Consider the following 20,285-nt stretch of genomic DNA (forward strand, 5'->3'; position numbering starts at 1 on the left):
CAATTTTATTTATGTTGTAGATTGTAGGAATTATTAGATGAAAATCAATGGGAAGTGCCATTTAGAAAGTAAAAAGACAAGAGCATGTTCTTTCTCTCTTTTTCCCTGTCATAAGAACTATGAATGCAAAATTTTAAGGTTGTAATCTTCAATAGATTTTCATTTTCATACAGAGCACAAAAATCTCTTCTGCTACAGTTACATTTACCCAGTTATTTACTCTTTGTAACACTGAGTTCTTATCAAGAGAAAAATGTCATAGGAAAGAAGTGTGTGCATGCATTCAAGCATGTGGGCATTTATCAAGAGCTTTGTCTTCCCCCTTTCCACTGACCACTTCAGCTAAACTGGGGTCACAGCTGCACGGTCCTTCCTTGCCCTTCCAGTCCAAAAGATCATATTGCTTCAGCCTCTGTCCCTGCGTAGATACATACATGTGAACATGTATGGACATTTAATGCATGCACATACATATATCCACACATATACATTGTGCAGTCAATTTACCAGAGCCCAATTGAATGACTGGACTGAGATAGTATATGGTTAAAAATTAACTAAGTGAAGTAACAGTCATTTGTAGCTCCAGGGAAATGAAGTGTTTCATATGGAAGGGATGGCATGGAGCAAGTTTTTATGTCAGAAGTATAATATTAAGAAATCTTACCTCATTTCCTTAATTAGTCTTTTCCCATTGTGCCTATAGCCCAAAAGGTTTACCTATTTGAGCTCGAAAGGGTGGAGTGTTTTGGCAGCCACATTAAGTTGCTTTTAATTGAGGGGTTTGGCTGTCTGCTTACATTTCTTTACTATACCTGATATTGTGAATGTTATATAATAACTTCAGTACAAACCTTTTCTCTTGGTTTCTATATTCAACAAAATCCAGACCAAAGTGCCACTGAGACATCGGGAGTGCTACAAAAATGTAAATTTGTCTTCTGTCCATATGAGCATTTATAAGTTCCGCAAACTTCCAGATTTTTGTGGGGACTTAAAAGTGTAGAATAGATCAGATTCTGGGCTGGCAATTACCAGTTCTGCATAATTGGAAACACAGTTCCCCCCCTCACCAGGAAAAATGCCACAAAAGCTTGTGCAAATCAGGAGGGTAAAAGCAGATGGCCTGATACCAGTTGACCTCAAATGTTCAAAACTAACACCAATAAAAATTTTCTTAAAAGTGGTCTGGTAGATGAACTAACATTATTTGTATCACATTACAAATTCATAAAAATATTACTATCAATTTTATCATTCAAAGAAAATTTAAAATATTATTATAACATTTTTCAGTACCAACCATTTATATGTTTTTAAAGAATCACAAAGCAAGAACTAAAATGCTTTTACAAATGCTCCAGGGCCATCTATTGAATATTTACTTTCTTTGTAAGACTCCAGAGAGGGACAACAATTCTTAAGGCTAGCTGGGTCTTTGAAAGGCATTAGAAGCAACTCCATGCAATGGAGTTAGATTAGTGTAAAACTAGATTCATAGTTAATATCTCTATAAGGCAGATAAAATAGCACTGAACTTCAGGGTCCATGGAGACGGGAAAGTCCAGGTCTGGAGCTAGGGTATGAGTTTGGTGCATGTGGTAAGAAACCATGTGCTATCTTACCAGTGTGGGCTCTCTTTGTACACAGCTAAGGTGTCTTGAAACAATAAAACCTACTCTAATTGCAATACATTTTTTCAAACTTATCCTGTACCATATAATACCAGTCTTAGACTCAGCAAAGCTGCAAAAGAAAATTGCAGTAGTCACCACCAAGTTTTATAAACACAATTTGCACTATGTGTAGTTCAGTCCTCCTCACTGAGCAAAAAACACTTTGGAACTACCAATTATAATATGAAATATCACCTAAAGTTTCTTTAAGCAACTTCTTCCAATCATGTCCTTCCTACTTTTATTATATTTATTAATTGATTTGATTTGAGTTTGATTTTTTCATTTCTCCAGAAATAAATCTGAATGTCTCGGGGACTTGTCAGTTAGAGAGAAGAGCATCAGCGGGGAACTCCTTCAAAAGAGGAATATGGAAGGGATAGATGGTTCCTTGTAGGCTTCCTATCTTCATATGACAACACAACTGGGCTATACCAAGCCTTATCTCCAACTCTATTACCTGATGCAAGGGTACAAACATGTAGAGGTGTGCAGGCGCTGTGGAGGAGAAGACATAGAATGGGGAGTAATGACCTGACACATCCTGGCTTTCCCATTAAGTACTGCCATATCTGCCCTTAAACAAACTCATTGCTGCTTTTCTGCCTTCTCTAACTTTGCCTCTAAATGGGACTTCCCCTTCTGTTCTCCTCAGGCTTCCTTTTTTCTTCTCCCTCCTGCTCACTCCTGACTAGTTTTAATAAGAAGTCACTCTATTCACCTTCTTGTGTTCTCAGGCTTTCCTCTAATGACACAGCCTGGGGTTTTCTACACCACCTCTACAGTCCAGCTAAGCACAGCTGCTTTTTCTCTTATCTTTTTCCTGCTGCCTACTTCTCTGTCCCTCTGTCCCTCCTGGGATTGTCCCCTCTGCCCTTGTCCAGCTGTGCCACAAGTTTTCTCATGCACAGCAGCTGTGTGTATATAATAATACAGCACACCACATATAATCCTGGGGCGGGTTGCATGGGGATGCTTGCAGAACATATAGCTCTTCTGGTGACTCTGTAATGAATGGTTTCCTAGAAATGATCCCCAGCAATGTGCTCCACAGGTAGCACTTGAACAATCTACCATTGCCCCCTTATTTCCATCTTCTTGCTCCAAGTGATAAGTTGCGCATGGATTTTTTTCTGAAGTAATCAGCACTCTGTACAAGAGGAGGCTGTTGAAAGATAATACTTCTGTCCCTGAATCTCTTCCCAACTGCTCCTTGCTGTTGTTCCTAGCTTCATAAACTCCCTTCTAAATCTCATATCCTTCATTTTAGCCAGACTAAAGTTTTCAAAACAAACCTCAGCATATCTGGACTATTTACTTGCTATATATAGACCAAAATAAAATCCCCAACTATAGAGTGAGCTACTGAAAACATACGGAATGCCTCAGAAACTTTTGAGATAAATAACTAGCTGTGGAAAAGTGTAATTAACTCATAGGAAGGCTACTGTGATGTGAAGGAACAATTTTTACAACGTTATGCTACTGGATCTGACTTGGTCCTACGGAAAACTCTCCTCTGGTGTACGGAACTTCTGAAACTTTTGGAAACTTTTACATATATACATATGCACACATACATATATAAGGCACAAAGGAAAAAGATATTAGAGTTGCTGGATTTGATCCATGGTTGTGGACGAATCTTGGGGAGGAGTGGGGAATATCCCATCTTTTGTAATACTTCTGTTTAAATTAGCAATTCAAGTCTACCAAAATTCCAAATATAGGAATACTGAGACTGATGGCTTGAGAGAAAAATTTTCTGTTTTCTGTATAGAATCAGATCTGTCTCAATTTGTCTCTATAATAATATACAAAATAATTATCTAAATTGTTTAAAAAATCATTTCTTGCAACCAAAAAAGTAGTAAAATAGTCACATTATTGTCACTTAAAACATGCTTTATTGGTCATGGTGCAAAATAATGACTGAAGGAAAGTATATGGAATGGGATAGGATAGGATATGATAGCATAGCATAGGAGAGGATAGGATAGGACAGAAAAGAACAGATTCATCTCAACTCACAGAAGCTCTAGGACGGGTAGCTACACACATACTGGCTCTAATGAAAGTCTTGGCACAAATAATGGAAATATGGGAGACTACAAAAAATCAGAAGAGTGTTGAAGTGCCCTTTGAAAAGCAGAATTTGAATTCCAGTACCACTGCCACATATACTGGAATCTTCAGAAATGCTGCTAAAGTTGAGCATAGGGTAAGATAGTATGTATACTGGAAGAAAATACAAGGGCTGAACAGCAGAGCAGTCATTGAAAAATAATACCACTAGCTTAAAAGCAAACTAAGCAAAGCCAACTACTGCTACACACATTCTCCGCTGTGATAAAATAATGCACAGCAAATAGGTAAGAAATGTCTGAGAAGAAACATAATATAAAGAAGACCTGATGAATTAGAAGAGATCAGTAACAATTTATTTTATTAATTTCACCAGCATCCCTAAATACTCTGAGCAGATCCTCAGCTAACTGGCAGCAGCTGAGGTTCTGCTCCAGATTTTGGATATTGGGCACTTAGCAATATTTAATCTAAGGTTACTTCCTATTTTATTGTTAATAATCAGCCACAGCCCACTGGCTATGGGCCACTGATAGGTGAAAAGTCAACAGACATTGCAATATGTTTGTCCTGTTTCAGACTAAGGTTTGCAGGCCGCACCTTGCAGGAACGTTATTATGGGAGTTATTAAAAATCTATTTTTGCTGAAAACAATGCAAACGGAAGGAAATGGGCCTATCAGGAGACTTATTTCCTATTCAAGCCGACAGGTAGTTGGAGAATGGCCATCTGGAGTTTAAAAATTGCCAGTCGAGCCTCTCGGATCTGTCCCTTCCTGCATTAACACATTCGCTCTGGATAGCGCAGCGATGTTGTCATGGTACAACAAACAAGAAGCAAATTTCTGGGGGGGAAGGAATTGAAGGAAGTTAGTTAGCCATGAGAAAAATTGTTTGCTCTTGCAGTGCTAATAGCCAAGAGGCAAAACACTTGGACATGATCCATTCATCTGGAAACACTTTTGTGTCATGGGAGCACCAATGTACTGAGCGCAAGAAGCCATGGGGCAAGGGTTCAGCTGCCGGCATGGCTCCATCCCTGCAGTCTGCCTGCTCCCTGGCTCCCACAGCCAGATAGGCAGGTGTCCCAGCTCCATTGCTCTTGGCAAAACAGATCATTCCTTCTGCCTGCAGTTCCAGGGTGCTAAATCTTCATTTCCTGAAAACTGGAAAACTCTCTGCCTGAAGCCAGCTCTCACCCTGAGTGCTGCTGCTCCTTTTGCAAGTCGCACATTACCCCATCCTTCTGGTTAAATGACTCTAACAAAATCACAAGCAAACAACATGAAAAACAAGCAAAGGTTTTAGGAAAGAAAAACTCAGCAGCCCTCCAGTACCTTCCCCCACAGTTGACCACACTTTTTGCACTTCACTGTGTTGACAGGATTACCCTACAGTGTTAGACTCTAAGTGACATAGGGCTTCTGAGTTGAGGTCCATTTTCCTGACCAATGAGCGAATAGGAAATTACCTGCATGACTAGTTTGCTTGGCTTGTTGCAGTCCTTGTGCTGGCTCCAGCAAAATTTTTCACCTTCAGCATCCTTTAATTCTTGGCAAAGTAAAACATCACTCGCCAAAGGTCTATCACCAGAGTGTGGTTTGGCAAATGCATATGTTGCAAAATACTGCCTGACCTAAAAAAAGCTTAGATATAATAGTAAGTCTTGCACTTGGATCAGGCCAATCCCAAGCACAAATACAGACAGGGAAGAGAATGGATTGAGAGCAGGCCGGAGGAGAAGGACTTGGGGGTGTTGGTTGTGAGAGGCTCAATATGACACATAAATGTGCACTTGCAGCCCAGAAAGCCAGTCATATCCTGGTCTGCATCAAGTGTGGCCAACAGGTCAAGGGATGTGATTTTGGCCCTCTACTCCACTCTTGTGAGACCTCACCTGGAGTGCTGCATCCAGCTCTGGGGCCCCCAGCGTAAGAAGGACGTGGACCTGCTGGAGCAAGTCCAGAAGGGCACTAACTTGATCACAGGGCTGGAACACCTCTTCTACAAAGACAAGCTGAGAGAGTTGAGGTTGTTCAGCCTGGAGAAGAGAGGGCTCTGGAGAAACCTTGGAGCAGCCTTGCAGTACCAAAAGGGGGTCTACAGGAAAGATGGAGAGGGACTTTTTACAAGACCATGTAGTGATAGGGCAACGGGAAATGGCTTTAAATTGGAAGAAGGTAGGTTTAGGTTAAGTATAAGGAAGACATTTTTGACTATAAGGGTGGTGAGACACTGGAACATGTTGCCCAGAGTAGCTCTGGATGTCCCATGCCTGGAAGTGTTCAAGGCCAGGTTGGATGGGGGCTTTGAACAACCTGGTCTCATGAAAGTTTTCCTGCCCATGGCAGGGGAGTTGAAACTAGATGATCTTTAAGGTCCCTTCCAACCCAAATCATTCTATGACTCAGGGTTCCAGTTTATAATCTTGTCTCTTCTCTTCATACACATTTTATGCCTCAGTAGTTTATAGTATATACACAGCAAAAAGGCAGAATTTGGTCAGTAGAAGCTGGAAAAGAGGCAAAACAAAAAGAAGGTGGAAAATTTTGGAAGCGTTTCCACTGAGCAGGTTGATAATTATGGAGATTTTATTCCACTCTTTAAAATCATAGCATTCTGGAGGAAGATTAACAAACTCTTATGCTTACCAGAAACTGTTATAAGCAGTGTGTGTACAGGGGGAAGGGGGGGCTGGGGGGTGGAATCTCTATTTGAAAGTGTTGACCATCTTCAAAAGAAAGAACCTCCTCTCTCCACCAAACTTGTGGGCCCCATTTCGGAACCCCACTGAATCAGGGTCCTCATGTACTGAACAAGGGCAGCTGGCATTATTGAATATTAATGCGGTAAGGTAATCCCTCAGCAATCCACAACACTTACGTTTTTGGTTTTACTTAAGTTGTAATTTTCAAAGTTGGGCAAGCTTGGAGGAAAAAAACCACCTGGCAAACAAACAAACTTTAAAAATTAAAGGAATTTTCCAAGTTTGCTGCATTTGCAAGCCTAGGCATACTGCAGTTTAATTACTAGTCAACGAAGGAGAAACAATTACACACCAGAAAGTAACATTCAAAAGCTCATGAAATGTGGCCCAAATATGTTTCTGATTTTTTTTTTAATACATGAAGAACTCAGTTGCCATGGTGATAGGCAAATAAAATAAATAATTCTAACAAATATTCTATGAATTGGAGTTGCGAAATCTGTCAACAACATGTTATGTTCTCCTTCCATCCTCTTTACTCCACTTTGAAGTAAAGAGCTGGTCAAATGCACTGCTTTGAATCTAAGCTTGTCTGTTGCTCCCTTGTTTTCCTCATAACTGTTCTAATGTGCACTGCCAGCTGGAAGGGACAAGGTGATGCAAGGTGAGAGACTGATCTCAAAACTAATTTGGAGAATGGTAGAAGCCAAGATTTCTCACAGCATCATGGAAATATGCGTGATGCTAACTGAGATACAGATCCTTACCCCAAGAACTGCACTTGGAGATACCTATGTGCTGCCTAAAGATACTTAGATTGTACACAAAGTGTGTATTCCTTATCTTCTTTATTTAATCATGTGAAAATGCAGTCATCAGGTGGACCTCAGGCTAACCATCTGATCATAAAATCCATTTTCTTTTTGTATTTTTAGTGCAGAATATTTGCTGAATATTTGCTGATGTTTCCTTGAAATTTGCACATGCAGTTTATACCTGGCTTATTTCAAACTCTGTTTATAATTTTTCTTTCTTTAAAAAGTTGTTCTTCACCTAGGTGAATGCTCATATCCATTATTGAATGGCATGTTTTATACTCAGCCTTGAATTCTTGGCAAATCATATACTCAAGATCTACAAAAAATATTACATCCTTGTGGAGATAGTAAATTCCCTTGAGCTTTTTCTGTAAAGACAGATAACTACCATAATCACTTGCCTCAATTACACCTGCTATGCTATTTTCACTTTGATTTTGAAAGGTGAATTTATTCTTTTTAATCATTATTAAGAACATATGTATTTCCTGCCAAGGAAGTCTTATAAAAACATTGGAGGCATATGAAAAAAATTCCTCTCAGGCCTCAGGCCCATTGAACTGTCCTGAGAATGTGAAGTGAGGAGAGATTGATGCATGGACTACCTGTCCAGGAATTTAGTAGTACTGGATCAGATTTGCCATGGTTTCTCTCCCTCTTAATTTTACTGAAATTACACATCAGTCACATTCGTGCATCCATGCACGCACACAAATGTACGTGCACACACGCACAAAAAGTGTACCTACAGAGCAATGAGGATAATGTTAGACAAGATCTGTCTGCAGTTTACTTACAAAGGGAAAATTGAATTTCCACATCTTCATATATATTTTTGAGAGTGTAATTTCTGTTTTAGCTATATGGCTATAGCTATTTCTAACTTAAATATTACATACGGTCAATGTCCCCTCCAAAGCAAACTAGGTGAAAGGAATGAGTAGTCACCACTGGAATTATAATTGTCAGTAAAGCACAGAGCCAAGACAGGCAATTCCAAGGAGATTCTTTGATTAAAAAAAAAAAAATCCATCTATTTATCTTTCTCTGTTATCTCCTGGAAAATGTGCTGAAGGCCACTGATACTTTTCCAGTGATGTGGATGACGATGTTACATACAAAGTGACACAAAAGCATTTCTAAGTGAAGTCAGCTACTTTTCCAGAAGTTCAGCTTCTGCTTCTGAAATTCAGACAGTGGGACTGTAGCCACTTCTGGCTGTTTCTAGAAAATCAAAAACATTAATAACTCTTCTCCCTCTAGCAATATTAATACTTAGGAGTCATTAGTCTGACCTCCTGCACAACACCAGTCTTTGAATTTCACTCAGTAATTCTTGCAAACCCGTAACTCCAAGCTGACTTCGATCACAGTTTTAGAAAGGTGTCCAGTTCTTATTTAAAAATTTCAAGGGATGGAGAATTCATCAAATCCCCGTAGTAATTTGTTGCAACAGATAATTACCCTCACCTTTAAAAATGTGTTCCTTATTTCATCTCTGTATTAATATGGCTTCAGCTTTCAACCACTAAATCTTTATTTTTTTCCTTTATATTTCAGAATTAAAAAAGCATTTACCTATGTAGATAATAAAAGAGAGTGATTAAATCTTTACTTTAAAAGACCAATATACGGAGCATCTTTTTTACCTTAGACTCTAAGACTTCCCCTTTCCAGTTATACTGGAAAGAAGGAGTAAATACTGAGAGGAATTCCTGTGAAGCAGGAAAGATCAGACTTTTCTCTCTAGTCATTTTACTTGAACAGGCAGAAACAAAGCATATAATCAGTAAGGATATGTAATAAAATCATTAGCTTCCTTATGCCCTACTTTGCACTTTATTCCCACATATCCCACTACTTTGCAAAATAGATTTGGTTTAGACTGGACAGCCAGTTTCTGCTCCAAATTTTTTGCTTTTAAGTCAGACTCCCAATAACACTTTAAAGAGATATTTAGGCCAACAGGAACTTATCTTTACTCCCTTTCATCAAAATGAGACAAACTACCTCACCAGACACCTGAACTTCTCCAGGTGACATATACCTGAAGCCAGATTGAATCCTAGGGCCCTTGTACCCTGTATTACTCAGTTTAGTGGGGTTGCCCAGGATGTACATCAGTACAAACGTTGGCCTACGAGCACTGAATTTAGGCAGTGGGCAAGGAAGCAGTAGGGACAGTGCCTTTAGCAAATTAGATTTTTGCCTGACTAACCATTTGTAATAAAATTAGTGAATGACATTCTATTTTTCAGCTTAAATGCTCTTTGCAACCATCATGGTAAAAACACATGTTTTATAGACTACAATCTTTTTTGGCACAGTGGAAACATTTTGCATAGCTTACTGATTTATTGTCTTGTTGATCTTTTCTTTTGCCTTAGCAGTTCGAGATGTCTCTTGTGACTTTGCTCTTGACAACCTGATACCTGAGTAGAATTCATTCCTCTTTAGCCACTACTAAAAGGTAACAATTTCAATGATAATTTAATGGTTAGTAATATATACATAAGCCATGAGGACGAGATCAGGTGACATTCACATGAAATGTTAGCCCCAAAACTAGGTCCCTAAACCCCTGTGTAATTACAGCTATCAATATGTTTAGTGCATATGTATCTACCATCTTTTTCAGTGCTCAGTTTCATCCTTTGGATTCAGATTTGCAGCTCCTGTGTGGTAAAGACCAGGCTCAGATATTGTGTGTGGGAATTCTTAGGCGTTTAGCTGAGGAGAACACAGTGGATTTTTTCTGATGACATTTGTGTTGAATTTAAAGAGCATATACTCTGCCCAAATGTAAAATATTATCTTTCTTACTGGTTGTTTGGATAGTCTAGATTTATTGCAGATTAATTCCTTTTTATTCTTAGTTAAGTTTGCCTTTCTTACCAGTGCCAGATTTGCCAGTTAATACACAAAAACGTCATAACCTTGAAGACCGCAGCTCAAGAACAGATTCTGGGTCTCCCTTTTGTCATTAGGTTCAACTTCTAACCAAATGCAACCAGTAAACAATGAAGACTCAAAAAAAATGTTCTGTTATAAAATCATTAATTGTTGTTTATTCCCTTTTCAGCAATTTTTATGAAGACAGCTTCCTAAAAAGTTGCATGATCTTCTCTTTGAGAAATCAGACATCAAGAGATATGTAGACTGGATCTAAACATGAAAGGTGCCACTCATTTGCACACTTTGTTTCTATCTACCATTCCTCAACACACTAGTATTCCTTCCTGCAGTACAATCTGATGACCCAGTGCATTTTCAATATCCCAGCTTTTCTTGCAACACAGGAATACAAACCTTTCTCTCAAGAGAGAAAAGCAAAGGTTCTGCCTAATGTCACTTCCCTATTGACAATCAGGTTCATAACAATTAATTTTGGGGGCAGGAGGGAAACCTGTGCTCCTGTCTTGAGCCCTCACATGCCAAGCTGCAGCCTGGAATTTTTACAGCTCTGTCCCAAACCTCTGACAAGAAGGGTTTACAAGAGAAATTCTGCCAGACCCTTAACTGTAGCGACGCCACTATAATATTTATAAGTACGTTATACTCTTTCCAAACATATGTGCTTATTACTTATGTCTCCGCTCCTGCCTCTCTTCTGGGGGACTTTTCTGTATAAACAGAGCAGATTCTCTTGCTTATACTTAGAAAATCTAATTGCTCTGCGTCTCTAGCTGTTATGCAAAAGCCCAAACAGCCAAGAGATTCTTTCACTGCATTTACACAGCAGCAAGTCTCTACAAAAAACATAAACTTCCTTTTCCACTTTGCTCTTCTTTGCTTTCATAAATCTACCCATTTCACTCATGTTTGGATAAGATTCTTCTTTTTTAAAAAAAAAGTTAAAATAAAAAAATGCAAGTCTGGGGTGGAGTGACCATCAGTTACACAGACCAGCCTTACAAGAGCTGACAATTCTGTCCCTTTAAGTAAACAGAGGAACAGAAAAGATACATAAACAAAAAGACCACTTGCAGGGCTGACAGCTTGCCTGCTCCAGCAAAAGCAGGTTCCCAGGGAAAGTGATTGCCAAATAGTAATATGGAGTGACAGGGATTTCCTAGATTTTCTGTGAACATCTCAAAGCAGTTTGTTCCTGGGCGCAGATATGCCCATTTCTGCTGATGAGTTAGACAGATGTGGCCTGCAGGTGAGAAACTGCTCGAAAATAGCTAACCCAAAACCACACAGGTTCCCTCCACAAGGCTTTAGATGGTTTCAAAGTCACCAGAGCTTTTAGTGAACATAGACCAGGATGTCCTTAGCTGCTGTTAGGTTGGGTTTGCATCAGGGGTTCAGGTTTGCAAATCAAAGTTAAACTGAGGAACAATCTGAGAGCGGTCTCAAGTGAGCTTAAAGGAAAAATGAAATAGGGTTCAATTCTGAAGCAGAATTTTACTGAAATAATCTTTCTTGTGAGAATTTAGCTGTGTTTAAACAGCACTTAAGATAGGTCTAGACCAACTCTAAAACAATAGGAAATCAAACCTGTATAGGTATGAATATGTAACCTGATTCTAGTCAGGAGTGCCAGCTAAGTTTTTCACTTCAGCTGCCTTTGTACCCTTGCTAAGAAATATTTCAGTTGGGTTGTTGTATCTATTTGAACACTTAGATAATTCAGAAATTAAACTGCATGGAATTATGTTCTGTATATATCGTGTAAAAAGGAGGTGTTTGGGGAACAAAAACATAAGTTTAAGTAAGAAAGTAATATCTAGAGCACATTATACACAGAATTGTATGAGTCAGGTAAATGACTCTTGCATGGGATTTTGTGAAAAATAGTTTGGTCTATCTGATGCTGATGCCGTCTCTCTTATCAGGAGGAAAGTGCACTGGTCAGCATTTCAGTTCTACAGTTCTTCTGCAGTCATAAACAGGTCGTAAAAAAAGTGAAACAACTCTTTCAAAGAAGCTACTATCATGTAACAAAAGCTCCCTGAAATATTCTTTCCTGTTGCCCTTTACTCCTTCTGAGCTTTCATTTTCTTGAATAAAGGGATTTAGCTTTTGACAAGTAAGCTCTTCTGTCTACACATATGACATGTGTGATATGGCTGCAGAAAGAGTGGGGAAATAGTAGAATCAAGCTATCCTTCAATTATATGATGAGTTGTCTGAATAACTGACCAAATCATAACAGTGAGAAAATGATGTGAGGTTGGATAAATGTCTATATTTCTAATCCTGATAATTTTTAGGATGTGAAGACCAAGTTACCTGTGGGGAAAAAAACATTACAAAGACCTTATGTAGGAGGAACTGTATTAAGATTGTTCTGTAAATATATATAGGATGTGATTCCTTTCTCAAAATATTTGCATTACATTCTGGGGATTGACCTAAGTGGAACCTCCCACAAAATACCCAGAACTCAGTCACTAGTACCACAAGCTGGCATCGACAGTAGGCCTGAGTTTTATTATCTGAAAATATATCTGATCATTCCTGATCGTCCTGAATTTGAGGAACTCAAATAGAAATTAACCCCTGCACTGAAACAATATGACAGATATAAAGGCTAATAAATCCTTTTTCCCCCCCTTATTTTTGGCATGGATTGTGTCAGAACACTTTAGGCTTGGATGAACTGCATCCTGACAGCTGAAATCGTAAAGTCAGGAAATTTAGAGACTCTTAAGAAAAAGGAGACTCTTAAGAAAAAGGAGACTGAGGGGGAAAAAACTTACAAAAAGGTTTGATGACAAGAAACAAATTTCATTAAGAAGAAACCCACATGAGGAAAACCAGTTTTTACTTTGCTGTTTTAATGGACAAAGTCAGCAATATAAAACAACCAGGTCATCCATCTATTCCTGCAGGAAAACCACTGGAGCCTTCAATATCATAGTGTCAGCTGCTTTTCTGTATCCTGACCTCATGAGCTAAGAAGCATGAACTCTGCTAAAAAAGATTCCTTTGGGTTCAGTAAGGCTACCTCCTGTTTTTAAGTTTGCTCAATGTGTGTACGTGGGTATTGTGACACCTGCAGTCTGATAGAGCTGTTATTGCTCTAACTAGGCAAACTAATTTAGGCACCCTGGGTTTTTTTTAGTCATGCTTTAGTGGCTGATTTTAGCCTTTGAAAACAGGAAACAAGTGCTGCAATTTTAAACAAATAATCTGGCAATCGAGCCATTAAGGACAAGGAATCAAGGATGGGTTTTGAAAGTGGTTTGTTTGTTTGTTGTTTTGGGGTTTTTTGAGTCAGAAGCCTACAACTGGACACAACTCAGACACAATTTTCCTTAACTAACCCCTGATTCTGCTTAGAGCAGTAAGGAAGTGGAGGAGGAGCATGACTTAAATGGACTGAACCAGAAAATATTAAAAGAAAAACAATACTACTCTCTGGAGAAACAAGTGTCATGATGAAAAATCAGTTTATTCTCAGTTAAAATAAATTTTGAAAGAAAGAAAACACAAGAAGATAATTTTCAAAGGAACTACTCTCATAAAACATTGATGTGTGTATCATGGGGATAGCTTTAAAAAGGAAGCAATAATTTAAAGACTATTCTCTTTCCCAGAATTTTTGCTGGAAATCTTTAACAAAATAGTCAAGTGCAGAGGTGTTTAGAAAAGCAGTCAGATTCACCTGAAAGTGACTTCAGCAGGTTTCATTTCCTTCCTTTTGTTAATTTATTGAGATTAACAGCTAAGATGTATTTTATGTATAAACAGAGGCAAGTTGTTAAATCAAACTTAGTAAATAAGAGTGGCCAGCCAGAGAGAACACTGAGTTGAAGGAAGATTCATTTTGCTTTCCCACTTCCCAAAACACAATCACAAGCTCTGCTTCTACAGTTCATGAGTCAAATCTTGACCTCAGCTACATCTGTAAGTGAAAGACCCTTGGGAACTGTAGGTACTTAGCTTTGTTCCTAGGAGTTAGAAGATGAAGCAAAGTTCCAACAAATTTCACTCCTCAGAAACTAAATCCAATGTTTTGGAGAAACAGGATGACAGATATATGCAGCCAACTATGTAAATCAGTGAGTTGGCTTGTCAATGATGACATTAGGCAGAGTTCCTGGGTAAAGTAGGGATACAGCCATCCTTTGTTTTATGCTTTGCACTGGAAGAACCTAGTTTGACTCTTGTAACTGAAAGTTTTGAATTAGGGTCTGCCTTCCATGCTTGTTTGCTGAAGATGATGGTCAAAAGCTACCTCTAAACTCCCACCTATGTTCCAGTGCTACTCACCTGAGCCACTGTGCTTTCACACACAGTGTCTCCTCAGTGTTTTTTGACAGGCATTTTCTCCCACACCACTGATAGAACAAACCACATGCAAATGGAATGAATCCTAAAACACTGAATGTTTCCCCTCCCCATCCTGGATGTTTACAAGCATTCTTTGCTGTCAAAACAATATTGGTACAAACCCCTGATTGTGCTGGGGTATTTCAGTCTAAGCATGTGGCTAAGTACATAAAGAAACACTCAGAAAACAACTTTCTTAAACAAATAAACAGCTGAGCTCTTGAACTTTATGCTCACAGTAATCTCTGTCATCACTAATCACACTCAGTGTTTGACATAGCAGATCAAATGGGGGGGGAGGATGGGGAGCAGTGGAGTAGGGTAGAAAAAAGTCATAACCTTCTGTTTAAACCATCTGAGAACTGTTTTCTTAAACCTGAAATATAGGATGGGCCTGATCCGTCTGCTCAGGAGTACTGATATTGTGAGGAGACAGACCTTTGGCATGAATGTTTCCAGAAGAACATGGATGGCATTCATAGTTAGTTATCAAAAGCCCAAAAGTCCCTTCCAAGAAGACTCCATAGACCAGCAGTGTTTGTATATTAGCTGTTCAGAGTCTGTTTCTGTTCAATGAATGATAAAAACAAAATCCAACTCCTAAGAAAGAGAGTTTCTGCATTAAGAAGATGCTTAGGGAATAGGATCACTTCAGAAGTCTTAAAAAGGAGGTGGATGAAAAGCACAAATTACTGCTTTGAGCAGTACCCTTGATTTTCCTAAGAGAAGTCTCTCACCTGTAGTCACAAATACAGTTGGAGAAGCTGAGGTAGTCACTGATGTCAACATATATTATTCTCATTCTTCTCGTATGACACCAGAACATTATTGATTTATATACAAGTCACTGGAGTCATTCACATTATTTTCTTCGGGAAGGGTGAAGATAAGAATATGGCTGCTGGAGAGATCGAGTGGGGAAAGAGATGTGGGGAAGGAAAATTGATTATTATTGCTGCTAGCAAAACTTGCTTTTCTTCTCTCACTGTCAAATAGTGCTGTTCTGCTGATGAAAACCAGATGGGTCCTCAGACAGTTGATGAAGCAATAAGGTCCACATGCTGAATGCTAACATGAAGCAAAGGTGCTAATTACTGGCTTGTAGGTTAAAAAAAAAAAAAAAAAAGGCTCCACCTGCACACTATAACTTCTGAACATGCCTTTCCCAGGAACAGGAAAAGTATAATGTAAACAACCTGTCCCACTCATTGTTCTTTTATGAGGAAAAAGTTGAATTTTAAAGCAGATTATGACCCTGAATGACAGAAAAAAAACTATGCAACCAGATTTGCACATTGATCTGATTGAAGAATCAATCAGTTTCTAGATAGAGAGACTAGCTGACTTGCAGTGTGGGACTAACCATGTCAGTCTTATTATAGTGTCAGCCTGGACAGAAATAGATTCTGAAAATCTTTAGCCTCCTGTAAAAAAAATTAACGGAGTCCTACAGCCTCAGCAGATGGGCCTGATTCCCATGAACCTCAGAATGAGATTATGGACTTTTGTACCTGCTAACTCACTGCTGCCAATTGAGCTTGTTTCACTGCTCATATGCAACAACTGACTTGTTTTTTTGATTCTACAAACAACACATGATTAATAAGGAAGCTACAGAAGCTGAGAGGGTGAGATCCCTTCCCTCTCCATTCTTACTGTTATGTCCCATGATACACCGTAGCATGATTAAACCTTGTGTTGAATGATGGCCTATTGACTACCTTCCTACCCTGGACTCTTTCCACACTGTCAAATTTCCTCTTTTCAACCGCCTTTTCTTGCCTTCCTTAAATTTTGTTTCAGGACAGATTTCCACCTTCCTTCATCTTTTTTTTTTCTCCTCAGAAGTCCCTACACCACAGGGACCTACGTGTGGTGGCAGCAGGGACATGGGAGAAGGTATAGGACCAGCTGAATGTGGGTACATCCCTGCCTCCAGGGCAGTGTTTGGAAGAAAAGTATGATTGTCTCTGGCCAGTTAGCAGTCAACAGCACTGCAGTGTCGTGCTTCTGCTTCTGACACACTCTCATTTGGCAGTTCTATATAATGGGGAAGGCAGTGGAGAAAATGTGTTCATAGGGTGACCCTGTCTAAAATGAGCAGAACAGTTCTCTCCTCGTCAACTTGTACCCAGCTTCCTGTTTTGATGCACCATTCCCTGACTACTATTTAATCCCAGTTTGGCTCTAAAATATTACAAAATACATTTTTGGCAATGGCTTTCTGAGAGTCCTAGCAAACAAAATTCACTTTTGGGAAGATGCCAGATTCTAATAAAGCTCTTCAGGAGAAATGTTTTCTAAATATAGCTACTGTGACCACTTATTGCATTTAAGCATTGATGTCTGGAAGTAAGGTATTATGAGATAAAGTGATACGCACTTTTCTGGAAATTACTTATAAGTACTGTTCTCACCAAAAAGACTACCACCCTGCAGAAAAGTGTGACCCCTGGACAAGATTAGACATGAGACACAAATTAAAACAACTCTTGAATTTGATTCAGAGAATTGGTCCCTTTAACAAATGAAAATACAACAGCAGGAGACCTGGAAGTAACAAGTGCCACCAAACAATTTCTCACATACCACTAACTTGTAGGTAAGTCTGAAATGTAGTATATTAAGCCTAAGGAACAGTATGCAGAAGATCTCTTCAAAGTCTACAATAAATAGGTCTGCATCCTCTGAAACTAGAGTAAGATCTAAGATTTTAAGGAAGGTAAAATTAAACAATTGCAGCAATATGTGTGACACAACCCTAAAAGTTTTGGGAATAGGAAAATATGTGGTATTAGAACACTACTCCATGGTTTCTGGTTGCACTAGAAATTTCATCTGCTTGGTACTGTTTTCAGCTTAAAGGTGGTGCTGGAGGGTGTATGTCTTCCTTTTATTTTATATATATTTAGTTTTTAAAGAGTGTCACTTAGAGTAGAATCTCCTCTGATGTTCCTGCATGTATAGATAAGTTCATTCTGCTGAATTAAAGTAAGAAGTAGCAATGGACATGCCCTGGATGCAGGATACAGCTCCCTTGCTGTATATACATAGAAAGATTCCAAAGGCATAAGTGGACTCAAGATTAGCAGTTTCTTCTTTCCTACATTTGCAAAGTCCACTGTTTGTTCTGACTTTTGCTGAAATCCAAGGGGTGTTTTTAATCAATTACCAAGATCTCAGAGGATTTCTCAGAAGCACAGCAGTGATAAATGGACTTCAGATTAGGAGATATTCTGTTAAAAACTTTAAAAGCAAATGTTTCATGTCCTAGCATGTTCCGAACCATGTATAGGGTATATAGTGAATAAAATCTAAATACAGCCAATACATATTTTTTTTACTTTAGTTCTACTAGAAAATGCTAGATGACCAATTTGTATTAATTTTCACTTCACACCTAGACTGTTCCTTTGTAGTACACTCTCTCTTCTAGGTCAGATCTAATAGAAATACATTTGCATGGCAATACTTCTTTGCTAATAAATCCATAAATACCCTACCAAGATAGCCATAGTTTAATTTTTATGGTTTTTTTCTGCACAAAAATCATACTACTGATTCCTACAAAGAAATGAGACGAGCTTAAAATAAAACAAGAGGTTAGCAAAGGTTAGGATAATTTCCATGTTAAAATTGTTGGGTCTAATACACTCATATTATAGACCATGTAAGATTGTAAGATGCATAAATATTTTTAAATACATCACAAATTGACTAAATAAATCTTGGAACCACTAACAGATATTATAAGAAAGATGTCTCTGAGGTGAGATAAAAAATTGCGAAGGACAATGACAGTGTCAACCTTTAAAAAAGAGGCAGAAGAGGAAAGCAGCAATTTTTACACTACAGCTCCAGGACGCTAGAGAAACATTAGAACAAATAATCAACAAACCATCTGTAAATACCCAGAAAATAAACAATGTGATAAGCATGAACTAGTTTACATTTGCCAGAACAAACTGCAAACCCAAAGTAGTTCCTACAACCACATAACATAACTTGTGGATAAAGAAGGCATAGTTGTTACATAGCTCATCTTAAGAAATGTGCCAGACTGTATGACATGATGAGCTCTTGGGAAATTTATGGAAGCATGGACTAGATGAAAGGAAAATACAATTCTCTTTCCAGGAAGGACCAATAAATGGTTAAAGGGTCTTTCCTACATCAAGTATTTCTCTGTATTTTTACTAATAATCCAGAAAAGATAAAAAGAGTATTTATCTAGTACCAAACCCAACTTATTAATCGAATTTGAAGATGACGAGTAAGACAAACTCTTAATGCACTAGAGGATAGGAAAGACACCATAATCCTCCTACAGTGGTGTTAACAGTCAGAAATCCATAGAGCACTGTCCACAGGGCAGAGGACTGTCTGCACAAGGAATAAACTGCTGCATGAACAACAGATAGAGAATGGGTGTCTAAGTAGTTAGATAGGAAAGAACTAGGGGTTATGTAGGGACCGCAGGATGAATGATGCAGTGTTTCACATGACACACTGGAGTAGCCTGCAAAAGAAGATACAAAGTCTGCAAGAGACTAGATTCTCCTTCTTCCTCTTTCAGAGCCTGAGAGGTGTCAGCTACTGTATCTGAGTAAAAATACTGAGCATTGACAGAACTGCATAATAAAAGCCCAGAAAATATGCCTTCAAGGATAAATCGGAAGATTTGAGGTGGTTTGGTTACTGAAAAGAGGAAGGAGGAAACATGGTAATTGTCTTAAATATACAAAATAAAGCTGCAAAGAGAAAGTACATGTTTTCTATTCCCTTGATGTATAGGGCTAGATTAATGGAAATATTTAGATTTCATATTAGCAATGGCTTCCTAATAGTACGAACATTGAAGGTCTGGAGTAAACACATGAGGAGATTGTGGATTCTGCAACATGAAATATTTTTAGAAAGTGATCAGACGTGTAGGACATGATACAAGTATGGTTGATACCATCTTTCTTTGTTCATCAGTTTGAAATCATTTTTATTCCTGTTATCATGTGAAATCACAGTCCACAGAAAGCTGATTGCCTCTGAGGTCACAGTCTTCAGACTCCTCTGAAACAGTGCATCTCTACAGTTCAGTTCTCAAATAAAAGTTTAATGGCAAGGGCAGACAGTGGTCCACGAAGAATTTGAGACTTGGCAGTGGTCAGTTAGCTGAAAAAGCTTGGAGATACTTGCACAGACCCTACCTCGAATTCTGTCTGAACGCATTTCATATCCCACCTTTATTCAGCCAGAATCTCACTGAAATATAGAAAAAAAACCAAACCAAAACAAAACAAAAAAAACCCCCACACAAACAAAAAACCAAAATCAAAATCAAAACAAAAAAAACCCCACACACCAAAAAACCTTACTTCCCTTCTTGCTTTTTCTTTACTTAAACTCATAGAAACCAGGAAATTCTCCCATTTTAGCCAGCAGTACAGCAGTACTTTTTTTTTTTTTTGCACTCAACTAAGGTGGAGTAACTCTAACCACCCAAGATGTATAATTATCACCCTGAAATGCTCTGCCTGGAACGTATTATTGCTGTCATGAAATGGAATTTATACACAGTAAGGAAACAGTTAGCCCCTCAGATTTACCAGACATTATCGACAGGGCTGTGACATCAAGGGCAGCCAATGCAACAGCTCCAAGCAATCTCAGCACTCACAAACCATTTTGTGCTTCTGAGTACTTACTACCAGTAAAACAAATG

The sequence above is a fragment of the Manacus vitellinus genome, unplaced genomic scaffold (assembly GCF_001715985.3).
Source record: "Manacus vitellinus isolate BGI_N305 unplaced genomic scaffold, ASM171598v3 scaffold_1_pilon, whole genome shotgun sequence".
Taxonomy (NCBI): Eukaryota; Metazoa; Chordata; class Aves; order Passeriformes; family Pipridae; genus Manacus; species Manacus vitellinus.